We start from the raw sequence: 17,037 nt of genomic DNA on the forward strand, positions 1-17,037 counted from the left end.
TTTGATGGTCGTCGAGCATGGACAGCCCGCTTCAAATCATCCCACAGATGTTCAATGATATTCAGGTCTGGGGACTGGGATGGCCATTCCAGAACATTGTAATTGTTCCTCTGCATGAATGCCTGAGTAGATTTGGAGCGGTGTTTTGGATCATTGTCTTGCTGAAATATCCATCCCCTGCGTAACTTCAACTTCGTCACTGATTCTTGCACAATATTGTCAAGAATCTGCTGATACTGAGTTGAATCCATGCGACCCTCAACTTTAACAAGATTCCCGGTGCCGGCATTGGCCACACAGCCCCAAAGCATGATGGAACCTCCACCAAATTTTACTGTGGGTGGCAAGTGTTTTTCTTGGAATGCTGTGTTTTTTAGCCTCCATGCATAACGCCTTTTTGTATGACCAAACAACTCAATCTTTGTTTCATCAGTCCACAGGACCTTCTTCCAAAATGTAACTGGCTTGTCCAAATGTGCTTTTGCATACCTCAGGCGACTCTGTTTGTGGCGTGCTTGCAGAAACGGCTTCTTTCGCATCACTCTCCCATACAGCTTCTCCTTGTGCAAAGTGCGCTGTATTGTTGACCGATGCACAGTGACACCATCTGCAGCAAGATGATGCTGCAAGTCTTTGGAGGTGGTCTGTGGATTGTCCTTGACTGTTCTCACCATTCTTCTTCTCTGCCTTTCTGATATTTTTCTTGGCCTGCCACTTCTGGCCTTAACAAAAACTGTACCTGTGTTCTTCCATTTCCTTACTATGTTCCTCACAGTGGAAACTGACAGGTTAAATCTCTGAGACAACTTTTTGTATCCTTCCCCTGAAAAGCTATTTTGAATAATCTTTGTTTTCAGATCATTTGAGAGTTGTTTTGAGGAGCCCATGATGCCACTCTTCATAGGAGAATCAAATAGGAGAGCTACTTGCAAGCGGCCACCTTAAATACCTTTTCTCATGATTTTATACACCTGGCTATGAAGTTCAAAGCTCAATGAGGTTACAAAACCAATTTAGTGCTTCAGGAAGTCAGTAAAAAGTGCACATTTTCTGTTAGTACAATAAACCTCATTTGAATCCAGAAATATAACTGAGTCCATCAGTTATTAGATATATGAAGCTGAAATAGCTGTTGCAAAAACCAAAATTGTTACAAAGAAAAAAGGTTAACATTAATAGGGGTGCCCAAACTTTAACATATGACTGTATATTATATATTTTATATAATGGACAATTACAAATGCAGTGACATTAAATGTGTATTTTTTATTTCTTAATTCTTTATGTGAGAATTGGGGAACTTTACATATATATATATATATATATATATATATATATACTCATACTTACTATAAGTTAGGCTAACAGTTGCTAGAGCTAAAAAGTTACCAGCTCCAAGATCCAATTGTAACTTATTCCAAGCGACTGGGTTTCCTTTGATACCCCATTATATCTACAAAAGGAACCACAGCTATTTGTTAGTGCCTGGCATCTGATGTGGTAGAAAAGAGTATGGACTGGGATCTATGCCTGATCCAAACATGTCTGATTTTGGGCCTATTTTATAGCAGAAACCCTCCTATAACTGCAGCATGCTTTTCCCCTGCAGTTTCAAAAAGTCAAGGGACAAAAAGAGTTGACTTTTTTGCCAACTTGCCTCCCATAAAAAATGAAACAAAAAGTGTTTAAAAGTCATAACCTCTAAAATGGTGCCTATATAAACTACATCTCACTCACAAACAAATTGACATGGAACAGAAAAAAATAATACAATTATAAGTCTCAAGATTTTATAACAAATCAAATTATATTGTTTTACTTTTTTAACTGAAAACATTAAAAACTAAGTAAATTTGATCACTGAGCTGTAAAATAAATTTATTAATTTTACTATCCAATGAATGCTGTAAAAATGAAACCTGTGCAACACTTGCAGTATTCCATTTTTCGTCTGCTTTCCACCCCACCATTTTTTTCCCTTATTTTTAAAATGCATTATGTGGCTGAAACATTAAATTTTGCATTATTCTGTTGCCATAGTCCTTAAATTACTATGTAAAAGGAAAAATGAGAAAGTTACGACTCTTTGAGACAAAAACAAATGTGAAAAAATAGATTATAGAAAACTATCATCTTGGAAAACGCTATTTATTTGAAGATATGGGGTTCATCTGTGGGTAAAAAAAATTACAATGCTGACCTACCACGTTACTCAAGGTGCATGCTCGGAGTAGTTACAGTCACCACTCACTATACTGTGTGGTGGCTATATGCATGCTTTGGGACATAGATGACAGGTCAATCTGCACATTTGTTCTGCAAGGAGGCAGCAGGCAGCATTATAACTCTGTTTTCCTGCAGAATTACCCCATAAGTGCAGGTAAATAAAATTTTTCTCATTGACAGGTTGCCTTTAAAGAATCTCCTTATTTTACAGCACAAGTAAGCCATGCAATAAAAAAATTCACAAATGAAGGTTTATTTAAAATTCGTTAAATGGATCATGTCATCAGGCTCATTTTGAATTTTTCCAATAGAATTATGTGTATTGTAAATAAAGAAAGTTACCATTCACTGATAGGATCACCTACTAGACTGAAAATCCCAGAAAGTGCAATGGATTAAATGATTAAAACACAAGTTATATTGAATTTTTCTCATAAAATGACAAGTCATTCTGACCAACTCCCCCTGCTCTACTATTGTGAAAAAAAAGTGTTTCTTCCCTTCCTGATTTCCTATTCTTTTGCATGTTTGTCACACTTAAATGTTTCAGATCACCAAACAAATGTAAATATTAGTCAAAGATAATACAAGTAAACACAAAATGCAGTTTTTAAATGAAGGTCTTTATTGTTAAGGGAAAAAGAAACCCAAACCTACAGGGCCCTGTGTGAAAAAGTGCTTGTCCCCTAAGCTTAATAACTGGTTAGGCTACTCTTAGCAGCAACAACTGCATTCAAGTTTTTGCGATAACTGGCAATGAATCTTTTACAGTGCTCTGGAGGAATTTTGGCCCACTCATATTTGCAGAATAGTTGTAATTCAGCCACATTTGACAGTTTCTGAGCATGAACTTTTTATGTTCATGCCACAGCATCTCAATCGGATTAAGGTCAGGACTTTGACTCGGCCTCTCCAAAATCTTAATTTTACTTTTTGTAAGCCACTCAGAGATGGACTTGTTTGTGTGTCCTGGATAATTGTTCTGCTTCATAACCTAAGTGGTCTTGTGTGACCTCTTGGATGAATTGCTGCTGCGCTTTTGGGGTAATTTTAATCGTCATGCCACCCTTGGGAAGGTTCACCACTGTTCCATGTTTTTGCCATCTGTGGATAATGGCTCTCATTGTGGTTTGCTGGAGTCCCAAAACTTGAGAAATGGCTTTATAACCTTTTCCAGATTGATTCAGTCTAATTACTTTGTTTCTCATTTGTTCCACAATTTCTTTGGATTGTGGCATGATGTCTAGCTTTTGTGGTACTTTTAGTCTACTTCACTTTGGCAAGTAAGTCCTATTTAAGTTATTTCTTGATTGAGAACAGGTGTGTCAGTTAGCAGACCTATGTGCTGCTTGGAAATTTGAACTCAGCTTGCCAAAGAGGTGATATACCACAATTAATTTATATTTTAAGAATAGTGAAAAATAACTTTTTCACACAGTAGGTTTGAATGTCTTTTTCCCTTAATAATAAAGACCTCCATTTAAAAACTGCATTTTGTGTTTACAGTACCTGTGTTATCTTTGTCTAATGTTTAGTTTTTTTTGTGATCTCAGACATTTAAGTTTGACAAACATGCAAAAGAAAAGGAAAACAGGAAGGGGGCAAATGCGTTTTACACAACTGAAGCGCATGATTCTATCAAATTAGACTGGAGTTTCATGGTGACAGATTCCCTTTAAGCATAGAGTCCATGAAAATTAGGGCACAGTGATGAAGTGAGCAGAGAAGTGATCAAATATTTGTAAGAGAAAATTCTTAAAGAGTGATCATCATTTTAATTTTCATTATATAAATCAATAGTACAGATAAAACTAATATATCTAATCAGAAAAATCTGCTTCTTTCTCCTGCTAGATTGATCTTCCTCTCTCAATTCATGGGTTAAATCTATATTCAATGAAGACAGATTTCCCCATTATTGAGGTAGGAGATGACACATGGTGCTTTTAAAATTCAATGGAAAGTGGAGGAGCAGAGAGTCAGAGGCAGACACAGACGTTTTGCTGCAAGTTTTCCTAAAACAAGAGTTAGAGTTTTGCATATAACTCTATGAGTGCCAACTGTCAGCTCATATCTCACTAATGAAAAAGTCTTTATAGATTTTATGAATTGAGAATTGTGAGAATGAATTAGTTCAGTAGGAGAAATAGTTCTCTAATAAATTATTACAAAGTTTCTTATTTTCAAGTGCACTAATGATTTTATAAAAACAAATTACAATTAGTTGCTAGGGTGGATATTTTGAAATTCAAGATTCACCAGCTTCACTGAATTTTCCTCAAAAATGTATTGTACAGTAGTTGCAAAAAAAATACACATGAGGAGAGGAGAGAGAGAGAACCCGACTTACTACAAGAGATTGCAAACTAGAAGAGAGAAAGAAAGGAACCCACTGATCAAAAGAGCCTGCACTTTACAGGAGAGAGCAAGAAACCCATTGATCATAACAGCTTATATTTTGCAGAATAGAGAGAGATAGCAAGTATCTTTTGAATCTTAAAAGCTTATACTCTAGAAAGAGAGAGTGATGACCCAACTGACTATACAAGCTTACACTCTACAGGAGAGAATGGGAGATGGAACCTGCTGACCATATAAGCTTACACTTTACCAGTTATAGCAGGGAAGCACAACATTGTTTTATCCAATCCCAAGCGCTCCAAAAATTGTAAAGGGTTACTTACATGAATACATCACAAGAACAAAGTTTTGAGTATTTTAGAAGGTTTAGGAAAGTTTCTACCACAAAAACACAGTGTAAACACACCATAATTTACAGACATCTGATACTTCCTCCTTATAATCTCAAAACTCTAAGTTTTGAGGATTTTTTTAGCTTTAACATAGCCATGAAGCACAAGATAGATTACTACATGTGTACAGGATCAGAACCACCAACAGTAGATGAATGCAACACCAGAAGCACTATTAGTACATAAATACAGTGCCAGAACCACCATCAGTGCATGAATGAAGCACCAGAACTATTTTCAGTACATAAATGCTGCTTCAGTATCAGCATCAGTACATGTGCAGTGCCAGAACCACCATCAGTGCATGAATGAAACACCAGAACCATTTTCAGTACATAAATGCTGCTTCAGTACCAGCATCAGTACATGAAAGCAGTGTCAGAACCACCAACAATACATAAATGCAGTACTAAGCTTAGTACAGCAATCAACTGCAGTATCAGGTCAGTCCTATATAAACTTGTATCACATGAACCTCTAACTCCCATCATGTCCTTACCAGTGGTAATGAGATACTGGGAGCTGCTGTGACCAGCCATCATCAGACTGCGAACCATACAATATCCACATCGCTGAGGAGATCCAGACAGTATCACAAATAAACATTTACAACCAGGTACTTTATAGGTGACATCTTCTCTGTTTGGAGTGATTCACATCCATTTATCTCCTTGTTCTACAGATGATATGATAAGATTCCATGCCCACAGCTCATCTCTCCAGGCTTCCTTCTTTTTCATTCTCCTGCAAGACTGTGAAGGCTTGTTTTTTGGTTGATGAGATGTAGTTTTTATTGGTACCATTTTGGAGTACATATGACACTTAATCGCTTTGTCTTGTGTTTTTGTAGACAGCATTGCAACTAAAAAATGGCAATTCTGGTGTTTATTTCTTTTTCCTTTTACTTTTTCATGTTGCTGATGTTAGAGGTACTTCAGTTACTGCTACACCTGCTCCCTACACTTTGCATATGACCTGAAATGAAATATATGTCATAGGTTGTTAAGGGGTTAAAATTGGAGCTGAAAACAACTATTTAGCGCCTGACATTTTATGGAAATTAATCCTCCACTTAGAATATTGCTTTAAGTTCCTACCTCTTAAATTAACTGTGTTAAATGCCTTATCTGTCATAAAAGTGGGAAATGTTAGTTTTAGATATTGTGAAAGTGGTCTCAATATTTAATCGACGAGGCCAAGAATATGGTGTGCCACAATATTTCACCAAATTTTCTTTTTTATTATATTTCTTTTTTTTAAGCATCATGTTAAATAAACACAATGGAGATGTAACAGCAAAGCATAAAAAAAGTTATTTGTGCTTATACATACAGTGTAAATATAGATATCACGTTATAAAAGTAGCATGTGTCACTTGTCCTATGTAAATTGAAAAATCTCAAGGGTTTAAACACCCTAACATTATGTTCATCAGGTATGTTTTATATATACAGTATATATTCTATTATTTTTTTTTTGCTACATCGCTCTGACTTGCAGCAAAATAAATAAAATTGTGATTCTCCGAAAAAGTATTCTTTTTCATCCATGCCACCCTAGAATTTTGATATTGTTTATTGTAAAGACTTCAAAACACAGACAAGATATTCCAACTGTTTCTCCAGCAAACATCATAGCAAATCGAGAAACAAAAATGTTTCAAATGACAGCAACATTTTAAAGAAATGACTCTGACACCAACATTAAAACACAATGGAACAGTGTTCTTACAAAATGACCAGATTGATTGTAAAGATTTATAGAAAATGTGAAAAATAACTGGAGCACAGTATGCAAAATTATATTCCCTTCATTAGCAATTGAACCTCCATAATAGCAAGCCCTATATTGGAATATAGATGAATATGTAGCGTGGCATTAGTACATTGTGTTTCCATGTATTGGCTAAGCAGAAGTACAAATAACCCAGCTTGTGAGTGGAATACTGACAATTTATATTGACGTGATGAATGTTTTCTTTTTTTATCAGCCTTTTATCTCGTATTGAGTGGGGATGAAATGCTTCAGTTGCGATGCTGTGTTGATTACTTTTGATGGATATTTAGAATGTCAATTATAATTTAATGTAAAATGTACATGGCCATTGTAAGAAACATAAAATGCAATGTAGTTCATACAATCGTAGAAGGCTGACAACAGAAAATGCCCATGGTCCATCTTCTCTGTCCGCATACTGCGTGTTTATCCCAGTGATTTTTCCATTTAGGTACTGTGGATTTTTCAATGACATCTGCTGAACAATATCTGCAAGAGTCCACTACTTTTTTAGTAATTTTTTGTTTTTTATCCCCCTTCCCCCTTTTCCAGTTTCATATTATGAACCTGAGTTAAGCTTGGTATTTAAAAGGAAAAGAAAGAAAGAAATAGAAAAGAAAATGTCCTTGGCTCTTCTTAAAATTGTTGTTTGCTTTCATAATAAATGTCCCACAGGCTGGTAATGGTTTAATCCCTTAAAATGGTTTCCCCACTAACAAATTTCATATTAATCAATAGATTTTGGTATAATAATTTCTATAATTTGAGGTCTTTAAATAAAATGTTCCTGTGCTGAGATAATCTTATAAATGTGCCCCTGCTGTGTACTGTGTAATGGCTGTGTCTGACGGTACAGGGACATGGTCTGATCATACCCTATCTCCTGGATAGAGAAGGGAGAAAAAAGGAGAGTAAACAGATAGCACAGCACATGATCACAGCTGCTGGTTTCTGTGAGGTAAAACATTTCCCAAGAACATGTTTTACCTCACAGAAACAATCAGCTGTGATTTCCTGCCATCCTGTCTGCATACTTTATTTTGCATTTTCAGGTGCTCAGTAGATGTGGTATGATCAGACTATTTAACACATCCAATTATGGAACTTATGTTAGTCTAAGATCTATTAAATGAAATTAACTTTGCTTGTGGTACAACCCTTTTACTGGCAATACTCCATTTTTTTGCAGTGAAGGGGAATAAATGTGTATGCCCACTGCTGATGGGCAAAAGTTCAGCAAGTCTTAGCTGTATAACATAACTGACAACCAGGTGCATTAGTCACAATCAGTGCTAGCACCCATCTTGGCCATTTAATACCCTGTCAACAGCGAAAACAGGATCTGAATTATTAACAAAGGAGGCATCCAGGATTTATGTCTTTTTACATCAATTAAGGAATTTGCTTTCAAGACCTTGTGGAGGCATCACAACACATTAGGAGACCCCAATCAGAGCACTATAAAACATCCAGATTCCTTATCTATGAACTGGTCCTATATTTATGTTTCTCCCTCTCCCATATTGATTGTTCTGCTTCACGTCACTTGTCTTATCTATTGTATTTTTTCTGTGTTGTATTGTGCATAAATATGTGACTCTTCAGATTTTGTATTAGTCTAGCCTGAAGAAGAGACCTGAGTAGTCTCAAAAGCTTGCAATGTGTTACCATCTTTTCAGTTAGCCATTAAAAGGTATCAACCACTGAGGACTCTCAATTCTGAATATTTTTCTATCTACTGGCTAACACGGTACAAAGATATACATCTTTCCTGTATCAAAATGGATATTTTAAGAAATCTTCCACAGGGCCTAGCCAAAAGAGTATACCTTGTCATGGTTGCAGCTTAAAAAAAATCTTTTGGCCAAAGCAAAAGCTGATGGCTATGAATGTAATATGGTGTTTGATGGGAACTGTTAATTTGTCATTGGTGAGGATGTGGTGAAGTGGAGTTTTTCCAAGAGTGGACAGTGGGACTGTGAAAGGTTCGAGGGGTGGAAGCAGGGCTGGGGTGTTGCCTGGGTATTTTTCTGTGTAAAGCACTTCAGTTACTTTAATACTGCCAATTACCATCACTCTGGAATGGTATCTTGAAAAATATTCAAGGGAAAATATATAAATTCTATGAATAGCAATTTAGGTTTCTTTTATAAAGACATGATGTTAAGAAGGTGAAAATTAATTGACAAACTGCAGGAATCACACCTTTTGTCAACACTGTATCAGAACTTTCACTGTTCTTGGCTGGTAGTGTGGCTGTCAATAACAGCTGTCACACATCCTGGGAATATATAGAACATGTATGAGCAGTATGAGAACAACTTACTTTGGGAGTATTTACAATAGTTCTAAAGGAGGTTAAAAAAATACAAAACTAATTTTCAGTTTAAAATATATGCATTCAGGTAAAAACAATTATCCCTCAATGTGTCCATATACTCCAAAGGGGATATGGCCTTTTAAAATATCAGATATATAGGACATTGGTAGTGATTAGTGTTGAGCAATCCGATACCGCAAATATCGGGTATCAGCCGATATTCGCGGTATCGGAATTCCGATACTGAGCTCCGATACTTTTAGCATATCGAATACCGTAATCGGAAGTTCCCATAATGCTATGAGCCAGTTTGATTTGATTCAGCCAATGAGGAATCCTAAGAAGTGTAGGCTAACATCCTGTTAGGCATGTAGGCATGTTAACTAATGGCATGGCTGTGATTGGCTGCTGAAATGATGTCATGATGCACTATAAAAGCCGCCGCCATTTTGGGTTCACTCTGCTGTGAATTCAGTTAGGGACAGGACGCTGCTCTTGTGACTCTGAGGGACAGTTAGAAATATAGATTTGCTAGATTGTGCTTTACCCAGGCTAGTTTAGCAACCCCTGTGAGAAGCCTACTTTTGCCTTGCAGTGCTGTTGACAGCTGTCTGCAAGGTCTGTTTGAGTGCAGCTCACGCTGTAGTGTGTTCTGTACCACCTCAGGTTGTAGGCTGCTCAGCGTGCGTCACTGCCTCATACATATTTATTTTTGTTTTATTGCTGCTCATTTTGAATTAATTCTCCTATTAGTGTGCATCCATCCGTATCCATCTACATTGGTTGCAAACACTATATAGGAGTAGACAGTGGAGCCTTTCTGCAGCCTTTCAGTGCTAGTGCACAGTTCTCTGCACTGTTCACGGCTGTCTGTGAGGTCTCTGTGTGTGAGTGCAGCTCACGCTGTAGTGTGTTCTGCAGCCACCTCTGGTTGTAGTTCGCTCAGCGTGCGTCACTGCCTCATACAATGTCCTTTTTTGCTGTAGTGCTGCTTATGTTTCCTGAATTTCTCCTATTAGTGTGCTTCCATCTTTATCCAGCTAGATTGATTGCAAACACTATATAGGAGTAGATAGAGGAGCCTTTTTTCTGGCTTGTGCCCTGCAGCCCCAGCCAGATTAGTATTAGCCTATTTTTTGAAGCCTCATCTATTGCATTGTAGGTTACCTTCCTGCATTGTAATAGCTCCAAAAAGTTTGTGATACTATCGCTTTTACATCTTTGGTCACATCCTTTTAGTTTTTTTGAAAAAAAACACGTAAATAAAGTTCACCAAACACTACACTTGACAGTTGTGCAGGCCACATTAGCTCATATTAAAGTGTAGTCCACACACTTTATAAAATTAGTGTTTCTTATACCTGTTAGCAGCTGTTCAGGAATAAGCACACTAAGCCCCCCTTAGTACATTTCTGCCTATCTTTATCAGTCTACCAAGATGAAGAAGGCAGGGAGTAAGGCACATGGTCGTGGGCGTGGAGTTTCAGCAGGGAGAGGACGTGGGGATTCTGTGCCTGCTGTGGGCACCAGTGACTCAGCATCCCCCAGTTTTACCAGGGAACAGTCCTTTATGCGCAGCTTTGTAGAACCTCGCTGTACCCCACTGCTGCGGGATGAACAAATTGAAGCCGTTGTCAGATGGATGGCAGCTAACACATCGACTTCAATTAGTTCCACATCCTCTCAGGTCCAGAGCACTGAAGAGCAACCATCTGTCTCATCACCACCTGCCAAATTGCCCAGGCAGTCAGAGAGCCCTGGACAGGAGCCATCTCTACTTCTGTTCTCTGAATCTCTTGGCTTGGAAACAGGGGGCCAGCCAAGCAGCATTCTAGAATGTGAAGAAGAGGGCGTATGCAGTGATGCGCAACTGCTTTGTCCCTCTGAATCTGAAGAGGTGGGTGGGCCAGTGCCTATGGTCAGCACACCTCAGTATGCATCAGATGATGAGACTCAGGTGCCACATTCTGGTGCGCACTGTGCTGGTGAGACTACCCAGGAGAAGCAGGTGTTTGAAGAGGGGAGTGTAGATGATGAGGTCCTTGACCCATCATGGCATGAGGAGCAGGAAGGTGGTGGGAGCAGCTCTGGGGAAGAGATTCCCCAAATGGCCAAAACAGGAGGGAGAGGGAGGGGGCAGACTTGTTTGCCTGTAGCCTCCACTTCGGCACCAATTAGGAGCATTCCTCTTCCAAAAGCCAAAACGGGCGCTCCCAAGACTTGCAGTGCTTGGTCCTTTTTTGACACAGTTGCAGATGACATTTGCTTTGTCAAAAGCAAGGTGTGTCATCAGAAAGTCAAAAGAGGGAAAAGTGTCAGCTACTTCAATACCACAAATATGTGGAAACATGAGCAGACCAAATATGTGGTGGAGTTGCAAAGACACACTGAAGATATAGGCCAACCTACAGCACCACCTACCACCTCTTCAGCTCGTGTTGTAGCCTCTTCCTCCAGCTTACACACAGCTGGTTCGGCTTCCTCACAGGATCGCCATGCAAGAACCTCTGGCACTGTTGTCCAGAGACCCAGTGACATTCCACCCACAGCACCATGTTCCCTGTCATCCTCACACTCCCAGGCCACTCTACAGCCATCGGTAGCACAGGCATGGGATAAAAGGCGGCCATACTTGGCAAACCATCCCCGAGCACAGGCTCTGATTGCTGGCATTGCAAAACTACTGGCCCTTGAAATGCTCTCATTCAGGCTGGTGGAGACACACCTTCCGTAGCTTCATGGCATTGGCAGTCCCACAATACACCATGCCCAGCTGCTTTAATTTCAGCAGGCAAGCCGTCCCTGCCCTGCAAAAGCATGTGGAGGGAAAAATTAAACATGTGCTACTAAATGCCGTCAGTAGCAAGGTCCACCTGACCACCGATGCGTGGACCAGTAACCATGGACAGGGACGATACCTTTCCCTCACTGCCCATTGGGTCAATGTTGTGGAGTCAGGTACAGATCTTGAGAGTGGCGCCAAGGATTCAGGAATCCAGTCTGTATACATTGACTCCTCCTCATACTCCAGCTCCTCAGAATCAGCGCTGCAGGAGCCGTCACGGTCTACCTTCACATGAAACTGTGAACGCTTACCTGTTACGACCGATATGAGCACAGCCGTGGCCAAACGTCAACAGGCCGTACTGAAATTAATTTCTTTGGGGAATCGAAGCCACACAATGCAGGAGCTCTGGAATGCCATCAAGCAGGAGAGCGATGTGTTGTTTGTGCCAGCGAATCTCCAGCCAGGCATGGTAGTGTGTGACAATGGCTGAAATCTGGTGGCAGCTCTGGGCCTAGGCAACCTCACTAACATCCCATGTCTGGCACATGTGCTCAACTTGGTCGTGCACAGCTTTCTGAGGGACTATCCGGATCTTGATGCACTGTTGCACAAGGTCCGCATAGAGTGCGCTCACTTGCAGCATTCCAGCATGGCAAGATCGCGCATTGCAGCTCTGCAGCTCCGATTCCACCTTCCAGAACTTCGCATTATATGTGACCTACCCACCAGGTGGAATTCAACGTTACATATGTTGGAGCGGTTGTGTGAGCAGCAGGCAGCAGTAATGGAGTACCAGCTGCATCAGGTGCAAACAAGTTGCACTGCGCGCCGGTCACACTTCACCACCACTGAGTGGGCCTCTATGAAGGACATCTTCCATGTTTTGTGTGCCTTCGAAGATTCCACGCGGATGGCGAGTACAGATGATGCACTACTCAGCATGACTGTCCCCCTTATCTGCCTGCTTCAAAAAACACTGCAAACACTAAGGGAGGAGGTTTTGGAAGAGGTGGAGGAGGAGGAGTCACAAATGCCATCTGCCTCTGGACAATCTGTGCAACGTAGTTCCTCACAAAGGCCTAGGCAGGGGACACTTTGTGAGGAGGATGAGGAGGAGTCAATGGAGGAGGAAGACATCTCTCCAGAGGAGGGAGGTACACAATGCTCTAGTAGTCAGTATGTAGAGCGAGGGTGGGGTGATGCAGAGCAGGCACAGATGACGCTTCAAGCAGGGGACAGCGTTTCTTGGGCAGTTGGGAGTCTGCAGCACATGGTTGATTTCATGCTGCAGTGCCTGAGAAACGACCGCCGCATCGCCCACATTCTCAACACGGCTGACTTTTGGGTGTACACCCTCCTAGATCCTCGCTACCGGGACAACTTACAAAGCCTCATAACACCGTTGAAGCGGGAGCGTAAAATGTGGGAGTTCCAAGACACACTGGTGCATTCCATCATGTTCTCCATTCCACCCGAGAGCAGTGCTGCTAGTGCTTTCCTCAGCCTTCTTGTACCTTCTGCTACATTTCCAAGTTCAAACTTTTTGAAATGGTTTTTGGTAATCACTCTGGATCTCCCTGACAATGACCCTGAAGACCACCCCAAAGAAGACCAAAATGATGACACTGAAGAAGATGACCAAGAAGACAAAGAACATGAAGACAACCACCAAGATACAGAAGACCAAGAAGCAGAAGAACATTAAGCATAAGACTAAAAATTAGAGTAAAAGATATTATCTAAATTATAAGCAGAAGAAGACTAAGCAGTGTATAGGGGTGAGTCCCTTCCTCGTCGTGGTGCCCCTGGAAAATGCCTGCTGCTGCAGGCCAAACTGAACGCAGACAAATCCTGTTGTCAATTTTTTGTGCCAGGCAGAACGGCTGGTGTAATCTTCAATCTTTTATAGATAACAACTACAGGAATGCCTGTCACAAATAAGAATATGATGAAGAAGAATAGGAAAAAGATGAAGAAGTAGAATATGAAGAAGAATAATAGTTGAACAAGAAGAATATGAAGAATGTAAATAAAAAGAATAATAGGAAGAAGGTGAAGAAGATGAATAAGGTGAAGAAGAAGTTGATGAAAAAGATGCTGCTGCTGCTGAGGATCATGAAGGAGAAAGTGTGGGAGAATTAAAATAGAAGGTGAAGAGCATGGAAGCAGTGAAACATACAAATCTGACAAAATATAAAAAAGGTTAACATAGTCAATATCTTTGTAACTCCGAATGTCTTAAAAAAAATGTATTCCTGCTATTCCATTTGATTGGGCTAAACCTTTATGCCTTTAATGTCTCCTCCACCTCCCCCAATACATTCTACATTATTATTAGTTGTTTTTCTTCATGTAGAATTAACCTACAAGGAAAGAAAGGGTTTATTTTAATTCTGATATTTCTGTCCCATTGACTTGCATTGGTTTCCGGTATCGGAATCGGCGATATCCGATACTTCTTGGGTATCGGTCCAATCCAATCCGATCCGATATTTCACGATATTGCCAGGTATCACTCAACACTAGTAGTGATGGGTGATCTGTTGTTGTTTGGGTCTGATGGGTTTGGCTGAACAATTTAAAAAAAATGGGTTCAGGTACAAGAATGGTACCAAAACTCAAACCTGATTCTGGACCCCATTCAATTGAATGATGGGCCTGAGCATCCACTGTTTTCCACGCTGTCATCTGTGTGACAGAGGAAGAAACTCTGTCATCAGCTAATGACTGTAATACTTTCATCAACGTATGCCTGCTCTAGCTGATAGCAGCAAGAGTAGGCATGGCTGATAAGTGTATTCATCAGCCGACACCTGTGCAATATAAAAATAAATAAAATAAATTAAAAATTGGCATGAGTTCCTCTTTATTTTTGGCATCTCGGGCAGATAAAGCAAACAGATGCGGGCTACAACCCAAGCTGTCAGCTTTACATTGGCTTGTTATCAAAAATAGAGCCGTCCCCATGCCCTATTTTTTTAATAATAATAATAATTTGTATTTCTATAGTGCCAACATATTCCGCAGCACTTTACATTATAGAGGGGACTTGGACAGACAATAGATATTCCAGCATAACAATAAACACAAGTCAAAACAGATACCAAGAGGAATGAGGACCCAGCTTGCAAGCTTACAATTTATGAGGAAAAAGGGGAGACTTAAAAGGTAGATGGTAACAATTGCTTTCACTGTTCGGACCAGCCATAGTGTATTAATCGGGTTTTGTTTTAATGTTGCATGTACCAGTTAACAGCCTAAGTATATAACAGTGCAGACACAAAGGGCTAATAAATGCATAAAGCATGTGAGAACATGATGCAAGGAACCTGAATATAGTAAAAAAAAAATATTTAAATAAATAATTTAAAAAAACAGAGTGGGATCCCCCATTTTTGACAAACAACCAACCTAAAGCAGAGACCTAGGGGCTGGTATTGTTAGACTGAGACTCCCCTATTACAAACCCCATAGTCATAATGTAAAAAAATACACAGCCAGAATAAAGTCATTTAATAGAAAAAAGACAAAGACACTTTTATTTTAAATATATCCCATGCCTCTTTTTCCCATTTATTTCTGTAAAATAAATAATAATAAACCACCATATACAGTGCCTACAAGTAGTATTCAACCCCCTGCAGATTTAGCAGGTTTACACATTCGGAATTAACTTGGCATTGTGACATTTGGACTGTAGATCAGCCTGGAAGTGTGAAATGCACTGCAGCTAAAAAGAATGTTATTTCTTTGTGTAATTTTTTTTTAAATTGTGAAAAGTTTATTCAGAGGGTCATTTATTATTCAACCCCTCAAACCACCAGAATTCTGTTTGGTTCCCCTAAAGTATTAAGAAGTATTTCAGGCACAAAGAACAATGAGCTTCACATGTTTGGATTAATTATCTTTTTCCAGCCTTTTCTGACTATTTAAGACCCTCCCCAAACTTGTGAACAGCACTCATACATGGTCAACATGGGAAAGACAAAGGAGCATTCCAAGGCCATCAGAGACAAGATCGTGGAGGGTCACAAGGCTGGCAAGGGGTACAAAACCATTTCCAAGGAGTTGGGCCTACCTGTCTCCACTGTTGGGAGCATCATCCGGAAGTGGAAGGCTTATGGAACTACTGTTGGCCTTCCACGGCCTGGACAGCCTTTGAAAGTTTCCTCCCGTGCCGAGGCCAGGCTTGTCCGAAGAGTCAAGGCTAACCCAAGGACAACAAGGAAGGAGCTCCGGGAAGATCTCATGGCAGTGGGGACATTGGTTTCAGTCAATACCATAAGTAACGTACTCCACCGCAATGGTCTCCGTTCCAGACGAGCCCGTAAGGTACCTTTACTTTCAAAGCGTCATGTCAAGGCTCGTCTACAGTTTGCCCATGATCACTTGGAGGACTCTGAGACAGACTGGTTCAAGGTTCTCTGGTCTGATGAGACCAAGATTGAGATCTTTGGTGCCAACCACACACGCGACGTTTGGAGACTGGATGGCACTGCATACGACCCCAAGAATACCATCCCTACAGTCAAGCATGGTGGTGGCAGCATCATGCTGTGGGGCTGTTTCTCAGCCAAGGGGCCTGGCCATCTGGTCCGCATCCATGGGAAGATGGATAGCACAGCCTACCTGGAGATTTTGGCCAAGAACCTCCGCTCCTCCATCAAGGATCTTAAGATGGGTCGTCATTTCATCTTCCAACAAGACAACGACCCAAAGCACACAGCCAAGAAAACCAAGGCCTGGTTCAAGAGGGAAAAAATCAAGGTGTTGGAGTGGCCTAGTCAGTCTCCTGACCTTAACCCAATTGAAAACTTGTGGAAGGAGCTCAAGATTAAAGTCCACATGAGACACCCAAAGAACCTAGATAACTTGGAGAAGATCTGCATGGAGGAGTGGGCCAAGATAACTCCAGAGACCTGTGCCGGCCTGATCAGGTCTTATAAAAGACGATTATTAGCTGTAATTGCAAACAAGGGTTATTCCAAAAAATATTAAACCTAGGGGTTGAATAATAATTGACCCACACTTTTATGTTTAAAATTTATTAAAATTTAACTGAGCAACATAACTTTTTGGTTTGTAAGATTTATGCATCTGTTAATAAATCCTGCTCTTGTGTGAAGTTTGAAGGCTCTAACTTATTTGCATCTTATCAAACCTGCTAAATCTGC

The 17,037-nt window shown here is 40.2% G+C and overlaps 1 protein-coding gene across 2 annotated transcripts in view; it reads right to left on the reverse strand.

The window, feature by feature from the left end:
* Positions 1-17,037, reverse strand: part of LOC141084627 (cadherin-12-like) — a 1,440,185-nt gene that overhangs the window by 433,633 nt on the left and 989,515 nt on the right. The gene's annotated exons all lie outside the window — the stretch shown is intronic.

The sequence above is a fragment of the Dendrobates tinctorius genome, unplaced genomic scaffold (assembly GCF_039654945.1).
Source record: "Dendrobates tinctorius isolate UK_male_01 unplaced genomic scaffold, ASM3965494v1 ptg000025l, whole genome shotgun sequence".
Classification (NCBI taxonomy): domain Eukaryota; kingdom Metazoa; phylum Chordata; class Amphibia; order Anura; family Dendrobatidae; genus Dendrobates; species Dendrobates tinctorius.